This window comes from Corvus kubaryi, unplaced genomic scaffold, assembly GCF_017639235.1.
Source record: "Corvus kubaryi isolate FWS band 111438036 unplaced genomic scaffold, C.kubaryi_AGA036_p1.0 132, whole genome shotgun sequence".
NCBI classification, from domain to species: Eukaryota; Metazoa; Chordata; class Aves; order Passeriformes; family Corvidae; genus Corvus; species Corvus kubaryi.
Window position 1 is genome coordinate 3726596 of NW_024580666.1, and position 23271 is coordinate 3749866.

Here is a 23271-nt window from a genome sequence, read left to right on the forward strand (position 1 = left end):
TACCCCCATATAACTAACAGTACAATAATAAAGGTACTGCAATTTCCTCAAGAACCATGATTCAGAGTTCCTGAAAAGAACAAGGTCCACAGACAGTGAAACATCCTATAAAATTTACTGCTCAAAAAGGTTAAGTATATTCACCTTGTCATTTCAGCCCCTAATACTGCAACATAATACAATTACTGATGCAGAAACAAGCAGCAACAAAATCAAATAACTGCCCTTTTACAAATCACATTTGAGGTTTTCCACAGAATAATGAATCATCATAAACCACACCTTTTCAATTATTTTTACTTCTCATACTATTATTGCCGACTTATTAATTATGAACAAATGTTAACATAGCAATGTTGAGCAAAGCTCAAATACGTGCATAAGAATGCAATGTGCCTAAATACTTTACAAAAGACACCTTACCATCCACAGTAGAAAAGCCAGTTATTAATTCACAATAGAAGTGAAACATCCAGAATCACACCATTTTAATTTCCCTACCACTGCAAATAGACACTGTAATCCAAAACATTTTCTTTTGGCCACGTGGCTGCCTATTGTGAATTCTTGTCTTCCTCTGAGGCTTACTTGATTCTTTTTAAAAAACTTGAATCAGTGTTTTCTCCTAGCATTGAATAATACTACAATCACCTTTACAAAAACGTCTTTTCTAATAGCACTGATTCCTTGCCTTTGGCTGGAAGTTAAGCACACAATTCAGAAGTCCAGCATACTTTTAATGTTAATCAAGTAGATTAAAAGGGAAGCATACAGACATCCGTCCAAATGTCCATCACAAATATTTTTTCTTCCTTCTGGCATTTGCCGAACTTCAAGATAAGACCTCAAGATTAAAAAAAAAGGAAAAAAAAAATATATATAGCAAACAATTTACCAAGTCTGGTAAAACTGCTGGATTCTGCCCAAGGAATTGCTCATTCGATCAAATGGATGGTAACTACTATCACCCGTGCGTGCTCACACCCACTTAGGCTGTGTTAGGAGCAAGAACTTACTATTGGTACACTTGAGCATCACAAAGAAAAGCCCTTATTGAAGACCTGAATTCATTCTAGAAAAACAGAATCAGAGTCTCCCTTGCTTCTCCCCTCCCCAGCCACTTCACTGTTAAGGTAATCTTCTTTCAGGGGTTAAAGAGATTAACAACAGAGATTCAATCAGCACTTCAAAGAGAAAGACATTCAGAAATAAGCAGACAAAAATGTAAACTACTTTTATAACTGCATACCCACAAAAAAAATTTGAGCAAGCAAGCTCCTTAGCTTTTGAAAGCAAAAAATATAGGTGCGAACTGCACTAAAATACTGTATAGTATTTGTGAGGAGGAATTAGAGGCATGAGGGGAGGGAAGATGACATATACAAGGAGCGAGTACTAAAAAAACCCCGATTGCCCATCCTGTGGGGGGAAACCCCCAACGACTTAGTACTGTTTAGTCCTGTAATAAATTACTGGATAAAGAACAAAAAATCCCTAAGCAGCTGGTGTGCAACATTGGATTTGATTATTCTGGTACTGCATTTGTTATCAAAAATGTATGTAACTGAAATAACTTCACAACTATTTTTATCGACCTTTGCCTGGCCGGCAAAAACATATTATGGAATACATTTTCGTCATAAAAACCTAACAGCTCTCTTTCTGACGCACTGAGCTCTTTAGAAATAGATTCAGATGGGAAATTCCTATTTGCACTGCAGAAGTCCATCTATTTAAAGAAATGCTGGCCCAAGGTATGTTATCCACAAGCTACTGATTTCCCATTAGTTAGATTGTTATTTTAGACAAGACTGGTGTCTGGGGCAATCTACTTGAGCAACTTCAGCTTCTTGTTCTTTCTCTGAAACAAACATTCACCTATTGATTCTGATCACTGTGCCCACATGGTTTGGGTGGGGGAGGGTGGCAGTCAGCTTGCTGGAGGTCTATCAGGAAACCATGTTCAGAAAGGCATGGACTACAAGCCCAGCTGTCTTGTTCTGTCTTTGAGATGAAAACAAATCTATGTTAGAATGTTTTCAAGTAGAAAACAGAAGCTAAAATGATCTGTGTTAATAAGACAGCTGAATGTTAACAGGATGCCCACAGAAATCAACAGAAGAACGAGAGTACTCCAGGAAGTAGGAATCAAATGAGATTTTAGTAGCATCTCACTGGATTTGCGTTTTGGAGAAGTCATATAAAGGACAACGGTTAATTGTTGTTCAATACTCTACAAACATCTCAGACAATGAAGAAGACCCTTAATAAACACTCTGACAAGATGAGAGCTCCAAGAAAGTCAATGCTGCCCTCTTATCTTCCCAGCTCCTTTTTATAGCAGAGTGCCAGATCATGAGGAAACCTTTGTTCAACAACAACTGAAAAGTGTGGCCAGTAAAGTCGTTGTGTTGGTTTCTTTTTTTCTGCTTTCCTTTAAGGATGAGCTACCAGACCAAGAAAAACAAGTTTTTCTTCTAAAGCCATTATATCTTGGGATACTGACAAATTCCCTCAGGGTGTCTGCAGCCTTGTCCATCCCGCCCAGAGGTGGTTGTCACAAGGAAACTACTTGTCTATCCAACATGTCTTTGCTCCTTCCACTTGGTAGTTACAGAAGTTACTGCTTGGTTCCTTGGGACACAAGATTGTCAGGAGTGCTTCAGGAAAGGTCTCCTATTGGCATGAAGGAAGATTAGATAGAGTTTTCATTGAAAGAGATGATTTCAACTCTGGTGGATACACTCACAGTCTGTTCCAGCCACACACCTTAGAGAAAAGTTGCCTGCAAATGCCTCTAAACACTGCGTTCCCTTTCCCCCATACTCTACCCATCAGCACCAAGACTTTAAAGGCTAGGTGTTAGCATCTGAAACCCTGAAGACCAAGGGCTGGGAGAGTCTTACGTTTGTTTCACTTGCTGTAATGCATTTGATAACAAACTCATTCACTATAAAAAAACCCTCAACAAAACAACCAAACAAAAAACACCCAAGAAAATTGGGGTGTTTCCTTTTTGGGGCCAATGGAATACTCTTCCGATCTTGCACTTCTGTTACAATGCAGCATGTCCCAGTTGCATTCTGGAGACTTCGTAATGAGGTAAGGCCAGGAGTGACAGTCACATGCAGTAGTTTCAATGTGCCACAACGGGAAAGATGCCCTATGGACTTCCTCTCTTTTCAGCCTCTCATATAAACTGGGTACTAACTAAGAGGTACAGCAAAGAAAAATCACTAAAGGAAGGGCAGTTTGCAACATTTTGATTTCATTCCTTTTGATTACTGAAATTGTTCATACAGCTAAAAAAGAGCCCATAAGTGATTTTTTACTACAAAGAGTGAGTCAAGTTAGAAGAAAAAGCAAATCAAGTCTCCTTCCAAAAGGGTAAGGCAAGACTGCAAATATTTTCCCACCTAAAACAAACAAAAATTCCTCCAAATAAAAAATAACTTCCCATGTTACCTAACATAGAAAAATAATTTAATTTGAGGTCCACAAATGGCTAATAAAAAGATGAAAATAACATTGAAGATTTCCACTGCTACTCTACCTTCACTTCTCAGTGTTAGCATAAAAAAATTAATTGTTTCTGTCAAGAAAAGACACGCCTTCACTTCTGTGAAACAAATGTCTTACAGAAAGGTCTTACAAAAAGGTCTTCTTAACTTTCAACTAAAGTAATGATTTAAAGTTATTAAAATTTCATGCAGTGATAAAGACAGGATATTCTGTGGGAAGTTTGCTAATGGATCCATTAGCTGGCAGCTGTCTATTTGCTCAAACAAGTGTAGAGCTGATTCCACATGTCACCAGAGACACAGAACCTATACTGGCTTTTTGTACACTGGGCAAACAGCATGGAGCATCTGCCAAACAGCTGGTTTCAGCTGGTGGTATTGAAAAATCATTTATTAGATGTGACATAGACTGAAAAAAATGAAAACCACTAGTAAAGAAGCTAACGAGCTCTTTGGCCAATACTATAACATCCTGCTAATTCAGTCCATCTTTAACAGGTCACTGCTTTGGTATGAAAACAGGAGTGGGCTTTCTTGTCTGCAAAAAAACCTGCCTTGTTTGTAAAGGACAGTAAACTAAAGAATTGCCCTGTGTTCTTTGCAGTGTATAGGCAATTAAAAAAAATTACGCAGCTTTTATCATGGGATATAATTTATCTTTTATGAGCTGTCATAAATTGTAGGGCTTGCTTATTTTACCATGAACAATCCATGACATTTCAAAGAATGATGTTCTACTGTATTCAGTTTTATAATTAGCAGTAACATTAGTGTAATGAGACCTTAGAGAGTCTGCATCATTATGCATTTGAAGTGCAACTGACATGACCTTGCAATTAACGATCTAATAAGGAGCAAAAAGTGAAGATGAAGAAGCATTAAAAAAAACCCCACTGAAGGAAGGATTTATGTCACTTGATTTTCAATGTTTACCACACATCTTTGTGCAGTTCTACACCAAAAAGTAACTATAAACCAGTGCTATTAGACCTCAGCTTGCCCATACACTAAAATGTGTATTTAAAACCATCCTCTTTATTACTAAGGCAGTCTGAACTTTTGAATCCTAATGGTTGTACAGACCTAGTCCTTCTTGGATCATGACTATACAAACATATTAAAGCAAAAAAAAATATGGGGCTGGTGTGGTGATGATTTTGATTTCATAGCAGCAGAACAAACCCCAGATTATTTTCTAATAAAGCTACAGCTATCAAACACAGTGTAGAAAACAGAGGATTCTGTACAGAGAAAAAACAATGAGTATAAAAATGTTTTTTAGGTGGACATTTTGTATTTCAGAGTCAAAAGCTATAGGAAATATTACATATTTCTATTCTGGTTAATGTTTTTTACAGGACTCAAAATTTTAAATTTGCTTTAAATTAATGATTGATACTGATCCTTCTACTGGAGGAGCCAGTTAACTGGCTTGCAAGATCACAACAGCCATGCTCTGAAGGAGTACCGGATTCCAAAACGCTACCTGAAAAATTAGGATAAGCAGAAATTGCTAAAAGAATAAGGTCTTTCAATCCTTCATGTCCTTCCCTGATTTCCTGACTTTTTTTTGGAATGGAAGAAGTTCGATGGAAGTTTGTCTCCTCTGAGGTTTGAATGGCTTAGACATGGGAGATTTCCTCAGATGTATCAGACTTTGAACACCGTATCTATGCAGGAGTCTTAAGGATTTACAGTCCTCCCATTTGGATCGTCCCAGACAAAGGCTTCTCTACTGAAGAAACACCTACTGTCCTTGTTGGAACAGGTAGAAGATGGAACTGCCCCAGCAGGTGGTATAACTCTCATACCAGTGCACAACAGACCCTAACAATCCAACTGCAAAGTCCCTTTGGATGCCAGGTTACAAAGCTGAAGAAAAAATTGACTATGGCAACCTAAAGTTCTAAGAACAAAAGTGGAATTAAGGATTATCAGAGAGGAAAAGTTAGGAGACATGTGAACACTTATATTTTCCCTCTCAGTTACATTCTTCCTTTCATCTGGGCCAAACATGTACGATCTCCTCCCACTCACTCTGTACCTGGACAGCTGAATCTGTAAAGTTAAAGATTTGTGTACCTTTAAAGTGTCTTTCACTTTAAAGACAGGCAAAGGCTCTAGGAGCATACTGGAGACAATGACCATGTCATGGATGATATGTGGCTGGCTCTGCAAAACATACTCATAAATTACTGCTTATTTACAGTCAGTTTCACCTACATTATCTAGGACAGTAGGTTTTCTTTGATCAGATGTTATATGCAGGAAAAGGTGGCTTTTCCAATCAGACTAGGGAGTGGCCAAGAATGACAGACTAGAGGTGGAAGAAAGCAAGCCTACTGTAATTTTAAACATGCTTCTAGTCAAAGACCACCTAGTTCATTATTCTGTCTTCAACAGTGGCCTTTGCCTCTAACCAGGAGTTCTACCTTCACCACAGGTCTGAACTGTAACAAAAAATAAGGCTCTCTCTTTTTATAAAGAGCCATCAGCAGGAGATGCCTTGGAACATTAGAAGCAGGATTAGTGAAGACTGCTCTGACCTCCACCAATCTGTATCTCAGAAATTCCATACAGATAAAGATTAAAGATTGATTTTCTTCAGCTACCTGAAGAAAACTTCAACAGGTATGTCCCAGCTTATAAATTTAAACTAATGTACTTATGTTGATGCAACATCTGCACAGGATTTGCATTCCAGTATGTCTTCACTTGAATTGTTTTACACTAACTGGTTTAAGTCAGAATAATCTTATCCAAGAAAATAAAAGTAGTTATTACTATAATGGCATTGACTTAAACGTTGCAAACATTCCGATCTAGACACAGCTTAGGAAAACCCACAGGGGATGAGTGTTACAGCCAAGACCAGGACTAAGATATTACAAGTGCAACTGTAGTGGCCTGACTTTTAGTCTGATACACCAGGACAAGGCTTCCTCATCCAAACTGCTCAAGCATCTGAAAAAGCACACTCCCATCATCAACCCCCTTGTCTTCCAGCTGCTCACATGAGCAATCTCTGCTTCAGCTGGATGCTGCCTAACTTGTGTGCAAGACAATGGAAAGCACAAAAGAAAGAAGTTGCTGGGTGGGGAAAAGCCCCAAGCAAACAAAGAAAATACCTAACACCCCAAACCCACCTGCAGCAGGCACAGAGGCTAGCTGGGGGTACCTCACTGACATCCAGACGGAGCTGCTTCTAACTTCCAAAGCAGAGAAAATACGTCAAACTTAAAGAGTTAAAATAAAATTTTGAACCCTCTATCAACTGCTTAATAGAGCTTCTAGATAAAGTTTGTTTTCAGGATGTATTCTGAATTTTGAGTGAAGTCAACATATCTTTCACGTTCAGAAAGGGTGAAAAATAATTTGTGCTTTTCTACATCCAACAAAAAACCTGCTGACAAACCTAAGGCAGATGATGCAAAATAACGTTAACACTGATGGATTAATTTTCTTTATTCCAGCAGTCAAGATCACAAGGGAGAGACTAACTAAAATATCAGAATTGCGAAAATAGTTTTATGTGATGAGATATATAATACATATACATAAGACCATTTTTAAAATTTAGAGTTACAATGTCTAGCTATACAATTTCAAGCCCTTACCACACAAAGACATTTTCTCTGATAACAGATGATACCACAGACAAAACAACCAATATATTGTCTAGACAATATTACTGTTGCTCCATTGTCTTGAACATTTAAGTACATAGTCAATAAGTAAATGCATAAAAGGACAATTATGCTGGGTTTTTTTTAATAGTGTAATGGCTATTTTTATTAATTTGCAAATAATTACAAGTATCTTAAAAGCTAAAAGTCTGGTATGTTTCCAAAAGATTGTTTCAGATACTAAGGCATGTCATACCTTGTCAAAGATATCTAGGATATTTCAAACAGGAGGTAGGAATCAATTTATAAATAGAAATATTTTGTTTTCATTTAATTCTATTTTGAAAACAACAAACCTATGCCTGGCATCATAGACCGTTTTCATACACTCAGTTTTCAGCCATTCTCTTTAAGTATATTAAAAATAAAAAGAAGTATCCAAAAGTTATTTATTAAGCCACTTTAAAATTTTGTTTACTAAAGTAAACTAACATTGCTTTCCAGGTCTCACAGCATGAAGCATGCAAAACACCTTCCCAAGACACATCTGCCTTACAGAAAAAGCGACATAAAACTTCATGGTAGAAGAACAAATTGCAGCATTTTTGTTCTGAAAAGACAATTTAAGAAGCAATTTCTTTCAATGTTCAACTATGAACTACATATGAAAAATGGACTACAACATTTGCGAGCTCCCAGAAACTCAGAGATACTGAAATTCTTATGAATCATTTTCATCATCTCAGCTGGGCATATTTTAAGATGACAGAGGAATTCAGTATTAGCAAGAATCCTCTTTCAAGTTCATTAGTCAACTTAGAAATATAAAGGAAAGGAACCGTTGCAGCAACTTAAAGAGATGAATCAATGAAATACCAATCCACCCAAATTATAGCACAAGGTCACTGATAAGGAATCTTGTGGAACTTAAGACATTATTTATTTGCTGTGTGTTTGATACACTGTACATTACATTTGCACATTCCTGCTTTGCAGACATGAATTTCCCATCTACTCTTTGCCAAACTTCACCTGAAGCTGAAAGTAAATTATTCTTTCTTCTCGATGCTATTTTATCCTGATATACTTGACATGATTACCATGTTAAGAAAAATCACTAATTAAAGTATTTAAGTCCAATTACTGACAAAATGTTGCAGCTCATTTATTCAAGGACCATATACCCAGACCTCCTGCAACAATTAGCTCTTTGCTGAACTACAGGATTTCAAGAAGACAGCTGGAAAATATCAACCTTTGGACTAACACAAAAAGTGAAAGTATGTATAAACAATTACAAACACACATATACATTGTTCTTCATGAATCAATAGCTTGTGTTTTTCCTTTGTACATAAAAAAAGTAAAACGTACAATTAAATTGTAAAGAAATTCAAAATTAAACAAACAAACAAAAAAATGATACGTGCGAAATAACAACCTTATGAAAAGGAAGGCTGGACGATGTTCTAACTAAACAAGAATTATTACCCTCATAGCTATCATTACTGCAGTTCTATTGTTTCTCTACTGACATATATAACAGCATTCATAGGCAAGAAGACCAGGATAAATTATCTTAATTAGCTAGTCAGGCATCTTGCACAATAGAGGCCATAGGGCTGCCCTAAATTAATTTTTCCTTTTATGGTCTTGAATGTACACACATGCTCAAACTCATTTGAAGTGACTGTTATGGAAAGTTCACCCACAGTCTGGACAAGTCCTAATTTGAAATTTTGAATACAGTAACCACTAAAAGTACATGCCTCACATCCCATCTGAGTTTAGTGCCAACACCCAGAAAACACCTTTGCCTTGGAGCCTTACCACTACCCTGTTCCTGTTTCCTGTATAAGAAAGATCACAGCTATCTTAGACCTTCCCTTTGACAAGACTCATGCAGTCCACTAGACTCCAGTCTATTAAGTGACTCTTCAGTCACTCAATCACCTCATTTTCTCCAAGACCCCTCAGTTTTTTCAGAACCTCCCATTAACAGTGATCACTAGGAAGAGACATGGCATCCAAGGCAGGGGATATTCCTTAATCCTTTTTTCACTTAATCACTGAATGTTTTGGATTGGAAAGGATCTTCAAAGATCACCTAGTTCCGGCCCACATGACCTTGAGCAGGGATATCTTTCACGTTGTGTGGGCCCCATGCAACTTGGCCATGAACACTTCCAGGGATGAGGCATCCACAACAACTCTGAGCAATTTGTTACACTGTCTCACCATCCTCATCCTGAAAGACTTCTTACTTGTATCTGGTACCACGCTACCGTCTTCCAGTTTAAAACCTTGGTCTGTCACTACAGGCCCTGATAAAAGTCTCTCTCCACGCTTCTTACATGCTCCATTTATACACTCAAGTCCACAATAACTCTTCCTGGAGCCACTCCAGACTGAACAATCTGAACTCTCTCAGCCTGTTCTCATAGCAGAGGTGCCCCAGCCTTCTGCTCATCTTCGTGGTCTCCTCTGGACCTGCTCCAACTCTTTTTACACTGTTCTTATGTTTGGGGCCCCAGAGCTGGATGCAGCACTCCAGATGGGGTCTCACCAGACCAGAGCAGAGGGGCAGAATCACCTCCCCTGACCTACTGGCCACACTTATTCTGATGCTGGCAAGAATATGGTCATCTCATGTTCAATTTTTCATCCACCAATATCTATGTTCTTCTTTGCAGGCCTGCTCTCAATTAATTCCTCCAGTCTCTGTTGCTACTGGGGATTTCCCTGATCCAGGAGCAGGACCTTGCACTTGACCTTGTGGAAAATTATAATGATCCCTGGGCCCACTTGAGATCTTTAGTATTTATTTGGACAGCAGCCTTAGGATTCTTAGGTCTTTTTCAGCACTGCTCTTGAACAGAAATATCCACATCCTGAAAGCATGGTGCACATACCTCTTGCTAAAAGTACAATAATAATTTTTCTGTATTAAACAGGCATGACTCTCAGTTAATCCAGATAACTCCAATCCTGGAGCTGTGAGACAAATTCGGAAAAAAAAAATTTGAAAGTCTCCCACTCATCTGAAAGTGGAGACAACAGGACACGGTAAGAGTCTCACCATTACCCTACCCAGCATTTCTTACGATTATCTCCAACACTCCATCACCTTGTTCATCATCTGCCCTGCAAGCACCTGTGTTTTGCAATGTGCATGGATCTCAGTTATGCAGCAGTTCTACCTTTCAAGTTCATCTGCTTCTGCAGGACGAAGACATTTCTGCTGCACCTCAGCAAGCACACCGCCACAGGAAAGCACTCACATTCTTCCTGTCTTCGTAAGCAGGACTGGCTTATTTGTAGGCTGTAGAGCCACTTGTCCTAAACAAGGGTTGGTTCCTGCAAAGTAGGTGTATCCTCTGTCTCCAACAGAAAAGTTTTGTTCCAAATGTGGGCATTTCACTAGTCATTTCAAAAACTTGCTACTGAAAAAAAAAGAATATTCATTCTTTGCTTTCTAAAACTAGGGTACTACCTTCCCTTACATTCATGTTGTTTCATTTGCTTACGGGATCAAAATACTCAACCCTTTCCAGCTCCAGACTAGCAATTAGTGACTTGTACCAAGTACACCAAGTCTGCAATGATGGCCTGTAACATGAAACTACACAGCGTTTGCTTGCCATTCCTTGTTCGCTCCTGTTTCGACTCACCTTCTGCTGATTTTCCCTCTACCACTTAAAATTGCTGAAAGGGCTTTAAACACAGTGCATAAAAGCATTTCTGCAAAAGATGTCAAAGACACTTTTCCTGAGAGTGTTCTTATTTGACGGAGTGAAACAAAGGGAAACCATCTTAGTATTTCCTGTGATGGGTAGCTTTATCAACATACAGCTCAAAAAAAAAAAAGTTGAAGTCTTCAAACATCTTCTAAAGACATTTTAGAGATGACATCAGTTTTCTGTTTCTCTTTTTAAAAGGTTTTCCATATTAGTCAATGGGCCTTCCCTCTAATTTAGATGTTCCAAGCGTGAACTACCCAACAACATGTAAAATACATCATCAGTCTCTACTCTCTGAACATGAGCAAAGTGAACACAACAGATAACTTTGGTAAGTTTTAGCCATGGTACAGGATACCAAATAAAACAGTAATAGATGAGAGAAGGGTAGTAAAGGAGAGTGAAGGGATGCTGGAACAACAACTAGAGGGCTGTAAATTATCTTTAAAAGAGAAACAGACCACTAATAATCAAAGAGCAATAGAAAATAGTTTTGACACATTTCACGTAGGTAAATACTGTTCACTCCCAAAAGGATACACCACAGCACAAAGACACCATTCAGTTTTTACTGACCAGTTCAGGCAATGCTCTTCTAAATAAGTAAGTAAAAGCCTTGGCCATTTTGTGTTCTCAATCACTCTGGTACCTTGTTTTAGCAGGACACAATGCATGTTTAAGGATTCTCTTCAGGCTAAGTAACTGCTGTTTAGTAACAAATTTTCTTGTTCCTAACCAGTAAGCAAGGCTTGTAGCAATATTCTTCTGACTCAGAAGTATTGCCAAAAGGAGGACAATTTCCATTTCAATTAAATGTTAAATTGAATGGTGGAGGGAAGATGTTAGGGATTTAGCAGGAGCATGCATGTCAAACAACTTACTCCTCACTAACCTGTGTGAGTTTTTAGAATTTTGGTCACAGGTCAGAAGGATTGCAGTCATGAGTAATAGGGAAACAACAAATTTACACTATTTGAAAAGAATTAATGTTGCCTGATAGAGATATTTCAATGACAGAACTGCTGATCTTCAAAAATAAACAGCATGATTAAAACAGCTTAAATTAAAACCGCCTTGCTGCAGATTTGACAGCCTCCGAAAATTTCAATAAACCCAAGTATTTATTGAAAACAAAATAAAAAAAAGAAGCATTTAAAATAATTCCATTTTATCATGTCACCATAAAACAAGAAAAAGAAAACAGTCTTGTCATTATTCTATGTCTCTCCTGGAAGGTGGGGGAGATGTATTTTAAGTCCTTTTATGTAGTTTTCTTACTCATTTCAGTGTTTTGGTTCTTCTTATACTGATGGTTTAGAGATATGTAAAAACCTGTATTTCTCATAAGTTCAAATAGGAAGATGTATCTGAGAGAAAGCTACATGTCATCCCTATACAGCAGAAATGGGATTTCTTTGCTAAGCTCCTAAACTTCCAAAATTCTTTAAGTCCTTACCAGCTTTATAAACTTAACACTTCTAAATGTCATCTTTCCAGCAATGCAGGAAAGCAGGAAGCAAAGCAATACTATCATTCCACAGGTTAGCTTTAAGAATCAATTTTGCATATTTTTGAACACTGTCTTTAGACTAAACACAAAATCAATCTGCTGAAAAATGGGCTCAGCTGTTTGGAGCAATCTGTGGACTGCCTGCCAGAACCTACTGCTATTCACAGAGTACTACTAAGAGGGATAACTGAGCCTGAGCAGAATTAGAGGTAAATTCCTGTACCTGCAGCCACAAAGGAATGGCACAGTTCATTGGTGACTGCTCTAAGGTAAGATCTGCACAATACAACACTAAACCCCAAATACACAGTAAGAAGAAAGGAGAAATACACAGAAGGGAGTTACTCCTTTGGAACTGTCTACACGGAAGCAGAAGCACTTCATATTTCTACCAAGTACTGGCTGTAACTCAACAGGAAGAAGCTATATTGTCCCCAAGCAAAGTCCTATTTGACATCAAATGGAGAGCTCAGCAATTGGTCCTTATCACACAAGCTGACAGGTTTGCATTTTCCACTCATATAACACCCAGCATTAAACTGCCAGGCTAGGAATGGGGAGAACTATCCAGCCACTCCCAACCAGTAGACTAATGGGGTTTTTTTATGTCCCCTCTTTGAGGGAAGATTTTTTTTTCTAAAAGTGCCTGGCAATTTTTATTTGATAAATTCTCTGCTAGTGCTAAGGGCTGATGATGTGTTTTACCTGCCCTCATATCTTTCCATAGCCTGACATAGCTATTACTTCTGACTTTTGTTATTTTTGTTAAGAGAGTTGAGAACTGCTTTACATCCTTGTCAGTACAAGTAACGAGCCCACACAGTATCTGTACAACATCCAGTTCTCCCAGTTAGGAACCTCAATAACCTTTTGGGTCCAAGTTTCCAACCACTGATTTCCCCATAGCTCCTAGTGAGGAACTGCTTGCCCCACCATGATTGTATCTGGCAGAGTTAAATGTTCAAAGGATACAGTTTTCCATTATATACATAACCTCAAATGTTCTTGTGAATTATTTTGTAACCCCAAACTACTTTTATAGAATGTTCAGGCTGATGTAGGAACTAAAGAAAAAAAAATAAAAAATACTCATTTCAATACAAAAAAAAAAAAAAAAACCACCCTGACAGAACTCTACCATCCTCGATATATAACTGAACATAAGTATAATAAATGGTACAGAAAAACAGAAGTGGTACAATAGCAATTGGATTGTAGTAATTTCTTATTTTTGATTCAAGCATCAGGACAGAATCTGATGGCAGGATCAGATTGATCAGTATAAGCTGCCACAAATCATGACATAAAAAACAGAGTTTCCAAAAGGGAAAAAAAAAAGAAAATAATAGGAGATTGCCTGTGACAGGAATCAAGATCTATAAACAGGAAAAATAAAGGAGCGGGGGGGGTTGTGTGTATGTGAGCATGGCACAGCATGAAAAGTACTTTAAAAGGATACCAGTCATTCCAAGTGTCTGTTCCAACAAACAAAAAAGGTATCTGCACTGCCTACCTTTTGTACCTGAATATTTGAAGGCTGGATCACCTCACAGAGACTTTGTTTATAACCATTGTAGAGACACAGGCTCCTGTAGAGGAGCAGTGATTTTGAGGACACTGAAATATTTTTTTTTTAATTCCTAACATTGAGCAGAAACTTTAGAGCAGAAAGACATCTTTCTGACACTAGGGACTAGCATAACGAGAAGAGCAGGGCATATAACCCTGTTGTCATCCCCTCACCCCAGCAATCAAACCGGTTGTCAGGAAGAGCCAGATAGCCTGGCAGAGTTAGATACTTGGAAATTAAGCAATGTGAATATATCCCACTTGTTAACTTTCAAACCTGCTGTAAAGGCAGAGCAGCTCCAAACAATACAAAATATGAAACAGGCTACAGAGTGCTGATTTTAAATCTCTGAAACACAATTCATGGAAGAAAACAAAAGACTTCTACTCAGCTGCTGTGCCAGTCAAACTAGTGTCCTTTTAAAATAATTCCTAGTTTAACTAATGACATTTATATTGGGTAATGGACTTCAGGTGGAATTCATCTTCCAAATTTAGACATCCATCTGGGGGTGAGATGAATCATGCAGTGAAAGTGCTTATTTCTCTCTACTGACTATAACGGGAGCCTACAGAACCAGCTCATGTATAGGCAGCCAAAGCTGGCATTCACCAACCTGTCTCCTGACAGCTAACGCACAAGCTTAAGTGGCATGGCATGCCTAATGGTCATTTTCTTCCACTGACTCAAAAAATCAGGCTAGAAAAGTTGTCTTTCAACAGGGTGAGAAGCAGCACTGCCACAAATAAGCAACTGGAATTAGCTTAAGTTGTATGTAAATATTAGCCTTCATTATTTTCCCCCTGCACAACAAATAGATGTCTGTTCATGGAAGAATAAGCACACCTTTCAGATAAAACCACACACGCTTCTGACATCTTTGTACAAATCTTGACATCTTTGAATATGAAATAAATATTTTAAAATAATGCAACCACATAAGGAAAGCTATCAAGAAGTTCACATCCTCAGAAAAAGATGTGTAACTGGATGAAAATACTTTACAAAAAGTCTACTAATTCCTTAACCTCAGCCTAAACTTCAAAAATATTTCTACAGAAAGCAGGAACTAAGGATTCAATAATCAGTGACAGACTAAAGTATACTACTAAATCAAAATAATCTATTATGATTGAACCAAACAGTTAAAACCTGTTATTTGCAGAGCTGTCACCTTCACAAAAGGAACAGGGCAGCTATACTAAATAGCAGTCTCTCGTTTCAAATAGTGTGAAGAGTCTCATATAGAATACTGCTGTTCAACACAATATTACTTCTTAATTTACAAGTAGAGAGGTCTCTTGATTATTTCAGTAGTCATTAGAGACACAGAGAAGTATATTTTTATCAATAAGCATGTCTGGAGGAGGAAGTGCAATACAAAATCACTGCAAAAGAGTCAGAAGGGAAAGCAGAAATAATCTGCCTACATTCAGCCCAGGCCATGCATTTGTTCAACCTCTACACACTCAAAACCACCTCTTCCTTAGAACATCCACTACATGACCAAAATGTACTATGCACCAGTAAGAGGAAAAAGTCTTATGAAATTAAGCCATTCACTGACACGTACCTGCAGTCCTATCCCTGGTCTGAATACGATCAGATTTTAGATTTTGGAGATTTTATATTTTGGTGGCACGCACCAGGTCTCGCAAAGAAAAGAATATGTAACCAGAGGCCCTAAAACACCCCTTAAATATCTTAGTATCCCAGTGTGGGCCAAAGTTTGAGCGCTACTGCTAGAAAAGATTACAGAAAACTGGTAGCAGAGAAATAAAAAAGGGGCAGGTTTTGAAACAAAGTAATGGCTGTACTTAGCAAGATCCAGAGGTCCGTGTCCATTCCAATATCCTCTCACTAACAGCAGCCAAGAACGAAGCATGTAAGAATACAATAACTACATAGCAATGCTTCCCCAGAATATTCCTTGATCCCCCAACAGTTTGCAGAAGCAGGATTTCCTGAACAAGAATAGGTAGGTATTTGATGATTCTTCCACAAAACAGCAGTTTCCCTCTCCACTGATGTAATGTTTAGACTCCTTAAATTCCTGGGGCAAGAAATTCTATAGCTTAATTACACGTTCTGTTGGGAACCACCTCCTTTTGTCTGTTTTCAATTCATCAGCTGCTATTTTCATTAGATACCTCTTAGTGTGTGTGCACTAAAATAGACAGTGAATAAACACCCCCTATTTTTGTCCCATTGGTTGCTGAACACTTAACAGGATTCTGTCACATCACTTTCTGGTCACCTTTTCTACCTTAACAAATTCATGCTGCTCCTCTTACAGAAATTGTTCCATATTTCAGATTTTCTCTTCCTTAAAACTTCAACTACGTTCTTTTTGTGGTGATTACAGGGCTAGGTGTAAGCAGGGCAAAACTGTGTAAGATGATTAAATTTCTTAAAAGTTATAATCATTATTCTCCCTTTCTTTCCTAACCATTTCTAGTGGCAGTAGTCAGCTTTGAGCTCAACTTTTTAGATGAGAAGGCAAGCTTGTTCCTCCCCAACTCCAAATAGAACACATGAAGCAATTTATGAGAAATTTCATCTGCCATTTTAATGTCTGGTTGCTGAGCAATGTTGAGTCCCTGTGTAATGCTAGGGTCTGCCTTTGCATCTGCTACCCATCAGTGAAGTCTGTGAGCTCACTTTTCTTCTATACACCTTATTAACTTGAACATGCTCTGTTAACATAACCCTGGACAATTGTTACCTGGAGCTCCGCTATACTCTATTCACTACCAACTTTTCCTCTTATATTTTAGTCATTAATTTAGCCACATAAAATCCTTTCCCACTGTCCTGTGGCTGCTTAGTTTCTTCAAAATTCTTTGGTGGGTGTCCTAGTCAAATGCTTGTTGGACATCCAAGGAAATTCCTTCTGTCAGATCTTTATTTATGTACTTGCCTTCAAAAAACCTCCAGCAAGTTTGCAAAACATGACATCCCTTCACAGCAAGGTCTTAACTCTTCCTCAATACATCATGTTTATCCACGTTACTTTCATTATTATTATTTTGACTGATTTACTTGGAACAGATGTCAGGCTTAGTAATCTGTAGTTCCCCAGATTTGTCCTGAAGCCTTTTTTTCAAGTAGTGTCACATACAGATTAGGACACTATAGATCACACACACATGAATTTATATCTTAGCTAAAGCTATCTTAGGTGTCGTATTTGTTGCTCACTGTCTACAATACAATGATCCTTGCTTGCTTGCTGTTTGGAAAGCTGCACTTCTAAATGCAAAGCAGGCCTCTCTAAAGACATGAAAGTGGTTTTCATTTTTTCACAGAAGGTTTAAGCATTATCTTTAGGAAGATCAGTACATGATAAAGATTTACTGTAACAGTAATACTACAAACATTTGATTGCATCAAAAAGCCTCTCTTATCTTTCCAGTCTGTAAATAATACTTCCATAAATATATGTTCCTGTGCAGCAGTAGCCATTCAACTATGTAATAGCTGTCCTAATTACCAGAAAACACAAATGAGCTTGTGAAGACAGTTATTCATTTGCAAATGAGACAGCATTCAAAGAGAAGTAAAACTTTTAACATCTTTCTGGAATTGAGAACTTCTGTAGAAATTACAACCAATAAGCAGGCAACTTGAGATATGGACTAAAACAATGTGCACAAGTATTTTTAGGCTCATCAATTGTGTGAAGTTGCAGTTTTATAACACAAAGTTTTTAAGTACCATCTAAGTTTCAGGTTTAAATTCACACAATTTTTCTTCAACACAGTGCCAACTTTCATCTCTTTTAACTCACAAGTCCAAAGACAAAGAGTTGAAAATTAGTCTTACAAACTGATCAAGTGCTTTTCTGTGGTGCAGGCTCAAATGCTAGATTCATTGTGACTGTATTTCTACTGGCAGGATGTTAAGGTTAAACCTAACAGTGTGTTTAAATCCACATGCAACTGCTCCAGCTCCTTTTTCACCTTTGTATTTTCCATGAGTCTAATAGAAGCTTGTAGTTCTAATACCAGCGGAAGAGCAGCACAGATTCGTCAATTCAGTCTGTTTAAGTCAAACGGAGGGAGAAGATTAAAAAAGCCATATTATCAAGATTGGTAAAAAGACCATTGGAGCAAGCACAGTGTTCACATCCTATGTTTTTACAGCACTAAGAAGAAAAAAAAAATTACCCTAATTATAGATGTTGAAAAAAACACCTTTCCAAATATGAGATGAAAACATTTCCTTGTCTTAAAGCTTCTGGTGCTGCCCAGTCTTCCAGGCAGCAGGAAAGTTAACAGTAGTCTCACTGCTACTGCTGCAGGAGTGAGAGGACACAGCTGACGATAAAGCCATACACAGCCTTGATATTAATAGCAGAAGGCTAAGACAAGCAAGAGAACAATGCAGTTGCAGAGAGTTTTCTCCCCTCTTCCCAAACTGGCATAAGAAAGCTGGGAGGAACAAACAAACAAATTTGTCTGCAAAAACAAACAAAAATATTCTGCCTTTTCAACACCTGTATTTTGTTTAATTTCAACTGCCACACTTATTGTTTTGGCCCTCTTAAATCATTCAATGAAAATCACAGAACAGCTGAAACTGGAAGGGACATCTGGAGGATGCCTACCCCAACCCCCCTGCTCAAAGCATGTCAATGACAGCAAGTTGCTCAGGGCTGTGTCCAGCTGGGTTTTGAGTTCTTGCCAAGGATGGAGAATCCACAACATTTTTTTGGACCACCTGTTTCAGCGATCTATCACCCTTACCATAAAAAAAACCTCCTTTTTTTTTTATGTTTAAATAGAATTTCCTGTATTAAACTTTGTGCCCATTACTTTGTGCCATCAGTGGAAATTACTGAGAGCAGCCTGGCTCTGTCTTCTTTATTCCACCCCATTAGGTTATTTACACACATAGGGTGCTCCCGAGCATTCTCCTCTCCAGGCTGAGCAATCCTAGCTTTCTCAGCTTCTCCTCATAAGAGAAATTCTCCAGAGCCTTAGTCATCTTAGTGGCCCTTTGTTGGACTCTCTCCAGTATGGCTATGTCTCTCTTGTACTGGGGAGCCCAGAAGCACACAGCACTTGAAGTGGGGCCTTATCAGTGCAGAGTACGGGGAAAGGATCACTACCTTGATCTGTTGGTAACTTTTCCTAATGCATCCAGAACACTTCTGACCATCTTTGTTGCAAGTGTACATTCATGGCTCACATATATCTTTCCCACCAGGATCCCTGTGCCCTTTTCTGCACTTTCTTTTCAGCTGATTGGACCCTACCACAGACCGGAGCCTGGAGTTGTTCCTCCCCAGGATCACTGAATTTCCTTTTACTGAACTTCTGGAGGTTCCCATCAGACAATTCCTCTGTCGATGTCCCTCTGGATGTCAGCACAACCCTCTTTGGTCTGTCAGCTCATCCTACAAGCTTGCTGAGGGTGCACCTCTGTGTGACCCCCAGGTCAGTAACAAAGGTGTTAAACAGGATTGGCTCTGGTACTGAGCCCCAGGGTACACTGCTAGTGACCGGCCACCAGCTTTTCAGCCACTTGAGACATTGTGCCACTGATGCCAACCCTTTGAGCCCGTCAGGTCAGACAGTTTCCAGTCGCTTTCACTGTTCACCCACCTGGCATACACTTCACTGGTTTGTTTATAAGGATGCTATGGGAGACCGCACTGAAAACCTCACTGAAATCAACATAAACAATGTTCACTGCTCTGCTCTCATCTACCCAGCTAATCTCATCACACAAGGTGGTTGAACATGATTTCTTCTCCATGCTATGTTGACAGATCCAAATCAACAGCTTGTCTTCCACTTTTGAAAGTTATTCTAGCGTCTGTTCATCTTCTCCAATCTAAGCTTATGTTTCGGTTTTTTTCTTTGGATGTCTACAATACACTTACTAATAGCTGCACGTCTACTAATGGAAACGTCCCTAAAACAACTAACAATCTCACAGCACTGCTTAACAAACTACTTATTCCAGCCAGGCACTGAAATAACAATGCTTCTTTTTTTCTCCACAAATGTATGTAAACTAGTAGCAATGTTGTTGCAGCTGTAATGGCCTAATGACCTCAGAGAAGCAAGGAAAACACCCTCCTCCCTGCCCCCAAATACACTCACTACTTACCACCATGCCCATAAGAAATTTTCTCTCCTTTAAACTGAGTATTTTGTTAACAGCATCCTTTCTACACATTTAGGATAATAACCATATTTTGTCAGGCTTTTGACAGAAATAACTTCTTTTCTCAGATTTCCTGGCCTCCCTGAAACAGAAACATCAGAAATTTCAGGGAGCATCTTCTCCACATGCTTTTTTCTTAACATTTTTCACCTTCTCTCTTCCCTTCAGAAGTGCAGTGAAGAAATCTCAGACTCAAACTATGCTTAGAAAAGGTCCATCCTTACACTCAGGGATGAAAGAAAGCACAGCACTAAACCCTCTGCACTCAAGTGATGGTGTATTTAGAAGGTAAGCATCCTTTCAATCTCCACTAAAACTAAAGATGCATCAAAACATTTTGGCCAGCAAAGAAGCGATGCAATTTTCATAAATTCTGTCCACTTTTAAACAATTCCAGGTAATGGATAATCCAGTAGCTGGCTTGGCTAAATGGTAGCTCAACTCTGTAAGCACTGCAGTAATGACAGGCTACAGTTGTGGTTTTACACTGTATTATACATCCAACTAAGTGTTTCAAACACATGCTGTGGCATTAAATGGAACTGGAAGAGCAGATTACAACATGAATCCTGTATTCTTTCACCAATTTAGTGATGTACTGCCAAAAAGGAGTCCATTTTAAAAGCCGTGTTGTACGTTTGGCCAGGACACGTCTGCTGTAGTTCCGACAGACCATGGACAATTGTCTGACAACCACTTCTGGGGTACTAATGCTCTCTGCAGCCCAGTGATTGACTAAAATATTTGAAACAAATTTTGACATAATCCAAATCAGAATAACAATTTTCAAGCAGCTGATGCTCTGGGCCAATGCTAGTTGACAGCACCCATTTAAAAACTCTTTCACACCCCTACAAAGTTAAATCAACTTGGCACTCTCTCTGGTAGGCAATTGTCTCCTTAAAGTATGAGCACTATTTATTCAAGTGAATTGCTGCATTAAGGGGGCAGTTGGCTGGCATGGGGAGGACCGGACTGACTGACAATGCGCCTTAGTCACAAAGAAATTGCAGCAAGAGTTTCTAAAAACCAAAAAGCAGTTAGGACTGTGAATAGATGAAGCAGGCTGAAGACACAAAAGTACAGGATGTGTCCAGGAAGATGCCAGTGCTTCAATAAGCTTCCTAACTATGACTAATCTTAAAACAGTTCTTATGTCGTGTTTTGTAAATTTAGCATCTCAAGTGTTTCAGAGAATTTCAGTTTACTACTTAACCCCTTAATACCAGCTAAATATTGCAGCAACAGTTATTTGCGGAGGGTTTTTTTTTTTTCCACAGCTATGTATGCTAAACAGCTAAGAGCTCTGTGAAGCTTCCTAGAGAGGGGATTTTATTTCACCTCTGAAATGTTACCAAAGAAATGCAGGGCAGCATTTAAAGGCTCATTCTCAAATTATTCTAAGGAGATTACAATATTCCCATCCCCCTTCCCCTTGTGAAATTTCAAGGATAAAGTACAAGAAAGCCATACAGAAAGTGCTTAGGTCATAATAATCACACAGACAGTTGAATTAATTCATGATTCCAACAGACACCAGAAGCACTGAAAGAAAAACTTGATACACAAGAGTGCAAATGATAGATTTTACAAGAAGTATAGCAGAGTATTACGTAAGTAATCAAATCACTACATTTGAGCTCATTTGTCAAGTATGATTACTTCATCATTTGTGTACACAATGCAGATACTGTTGTGTAAAGCATTAGTGAAAGATGCCAAAGGCACTACTGTCTACTGTGGAACTCAACAGGATAACTCCGGACACCACCACCAAACACATGGGATAACATCCAGACCAATTTTTGGTGTAAATGAATTACCCTCTTCTCACCTCAGTAAGACTACATAAAGCCACTCAGGATGCCAGCCCAAGGCAGAAAATACAAACAAGGCTCCCCAAACGTCACAAAACTTGTCATGTAAAGCCTACTAGATTAAACAGCAATTCAAACAGATTCCTTTCATCTACTTAAGGATAAACTGCTCCAAAGTTTGCTGACAGTTTACCAAGTGTTTGTTTTCTCATGATAATTCTTAGGCTGCACAGACAAAAAAGTTTATAAAGAGATTCTAGTTTCTGAAAAATATTTGTAGTCAATGTTAAGTGACACGTGTTATTCACTGCTCAATGCAGCGAACTAATATAACTGTACTATCTAATTGAAAAAGGGAAAAAATCTTTGATTCAACTGCTAAATTAGTCTAGCTGTTTGAGCTAACAGATCCAATTTCACTGCCTGTTAAGGCAAGCAACACTTTTTTTGTCTTCATTTTATACTCTAATGAAGTCTACTTCAATAGAGTTGCCTCCACTTATCCCAGAGGACAATTTAGTCCTTTTGTGTAAAGCTAATCCAGCTCTCCCTGAAGTCAAGGGGAATTTTGCACTTGACTTCAGTGTGAAAAAGGATCACATCCTAGAATAGCAATGCTAAAATATCTGTGAATAAAAACAGGTTCAGATTTTCCAGTTCCTAATTAGCCAAAAAACTGCCACAAACAAACAAACTACCCTGCAACAAATCTTTCTCAAGTGAAAAAAAGTCTAATTTCCATTTCAGTTTAAAGCATGTGAGAAGTTATTCTACATGGCAATGTTTTAAAAGGGAATGATCCCACTCAGATATTCTGGCTGTAAAACTGTACTATCTGCATCTGCTTTGGCTTTCAGTTTCAGGGGAACTCGAGGGAAAAGTCAAAATCCATCAAATCTAGGAAATACTTTAAGAGAAGCAACAGTTAATTGGCATGGCTTCCAAGCTGTAGAAATCCTGCAGCAGTAACACTTGCAAAGTTTTCAAATTTTCCATCAGAGCGCTCAGGGTTTCCTCAAGAACATCTCAGGCTGTGATCAATCCACTGGCTCAGAAGTTTTTGCAGGTTTCTCTGTTGGCCTAAATATGATTTGATTCCATCACATAGACTGCCTGGTTACCTGGCTACACTGTACTGCACATAATGCAGTAAACAATGTTTACTTCTAACTATCTGTATAACAGCAAAAGTAAAGTACAACAGACTTATGAAGCCAAATTAAGTCATATGCTGACTGACCATGTCATACATAGTTATAATACTAAGTTACCCTTCTGATGGGATTTTTTAAATATTTAAAGTGGAGAAA

General features: G+C 38.4%; 1 protein-coding gene across 2 annotated transcripts in view; it reads right to left on the bottom strand.

The window, feature by feature from the left end:
• Nucleotides 1–23271, bottom strand: part of YES1 (YES proto-oncogene 1, Src family tyrosine kinase) — a 51106-nt gene that overhangs the window by 18649 nt on the left and 9186 nt on the right. The window contains exon 1 of one of the 2 annotated variants that reach the window (XM_042030277.1): nt 20088–20111. The exons of the other annotated variant lie outside the window; for it this stretch is intronic. The gene's annotated coding sequence lies outside the window, so the exon portion shown is untranslated. Of the gene's footprint in view, nt 1–20087; nt 20112–23271 lie in introns of those variants that run through there. 2 annotated transcript variants of the gene reach the window in all.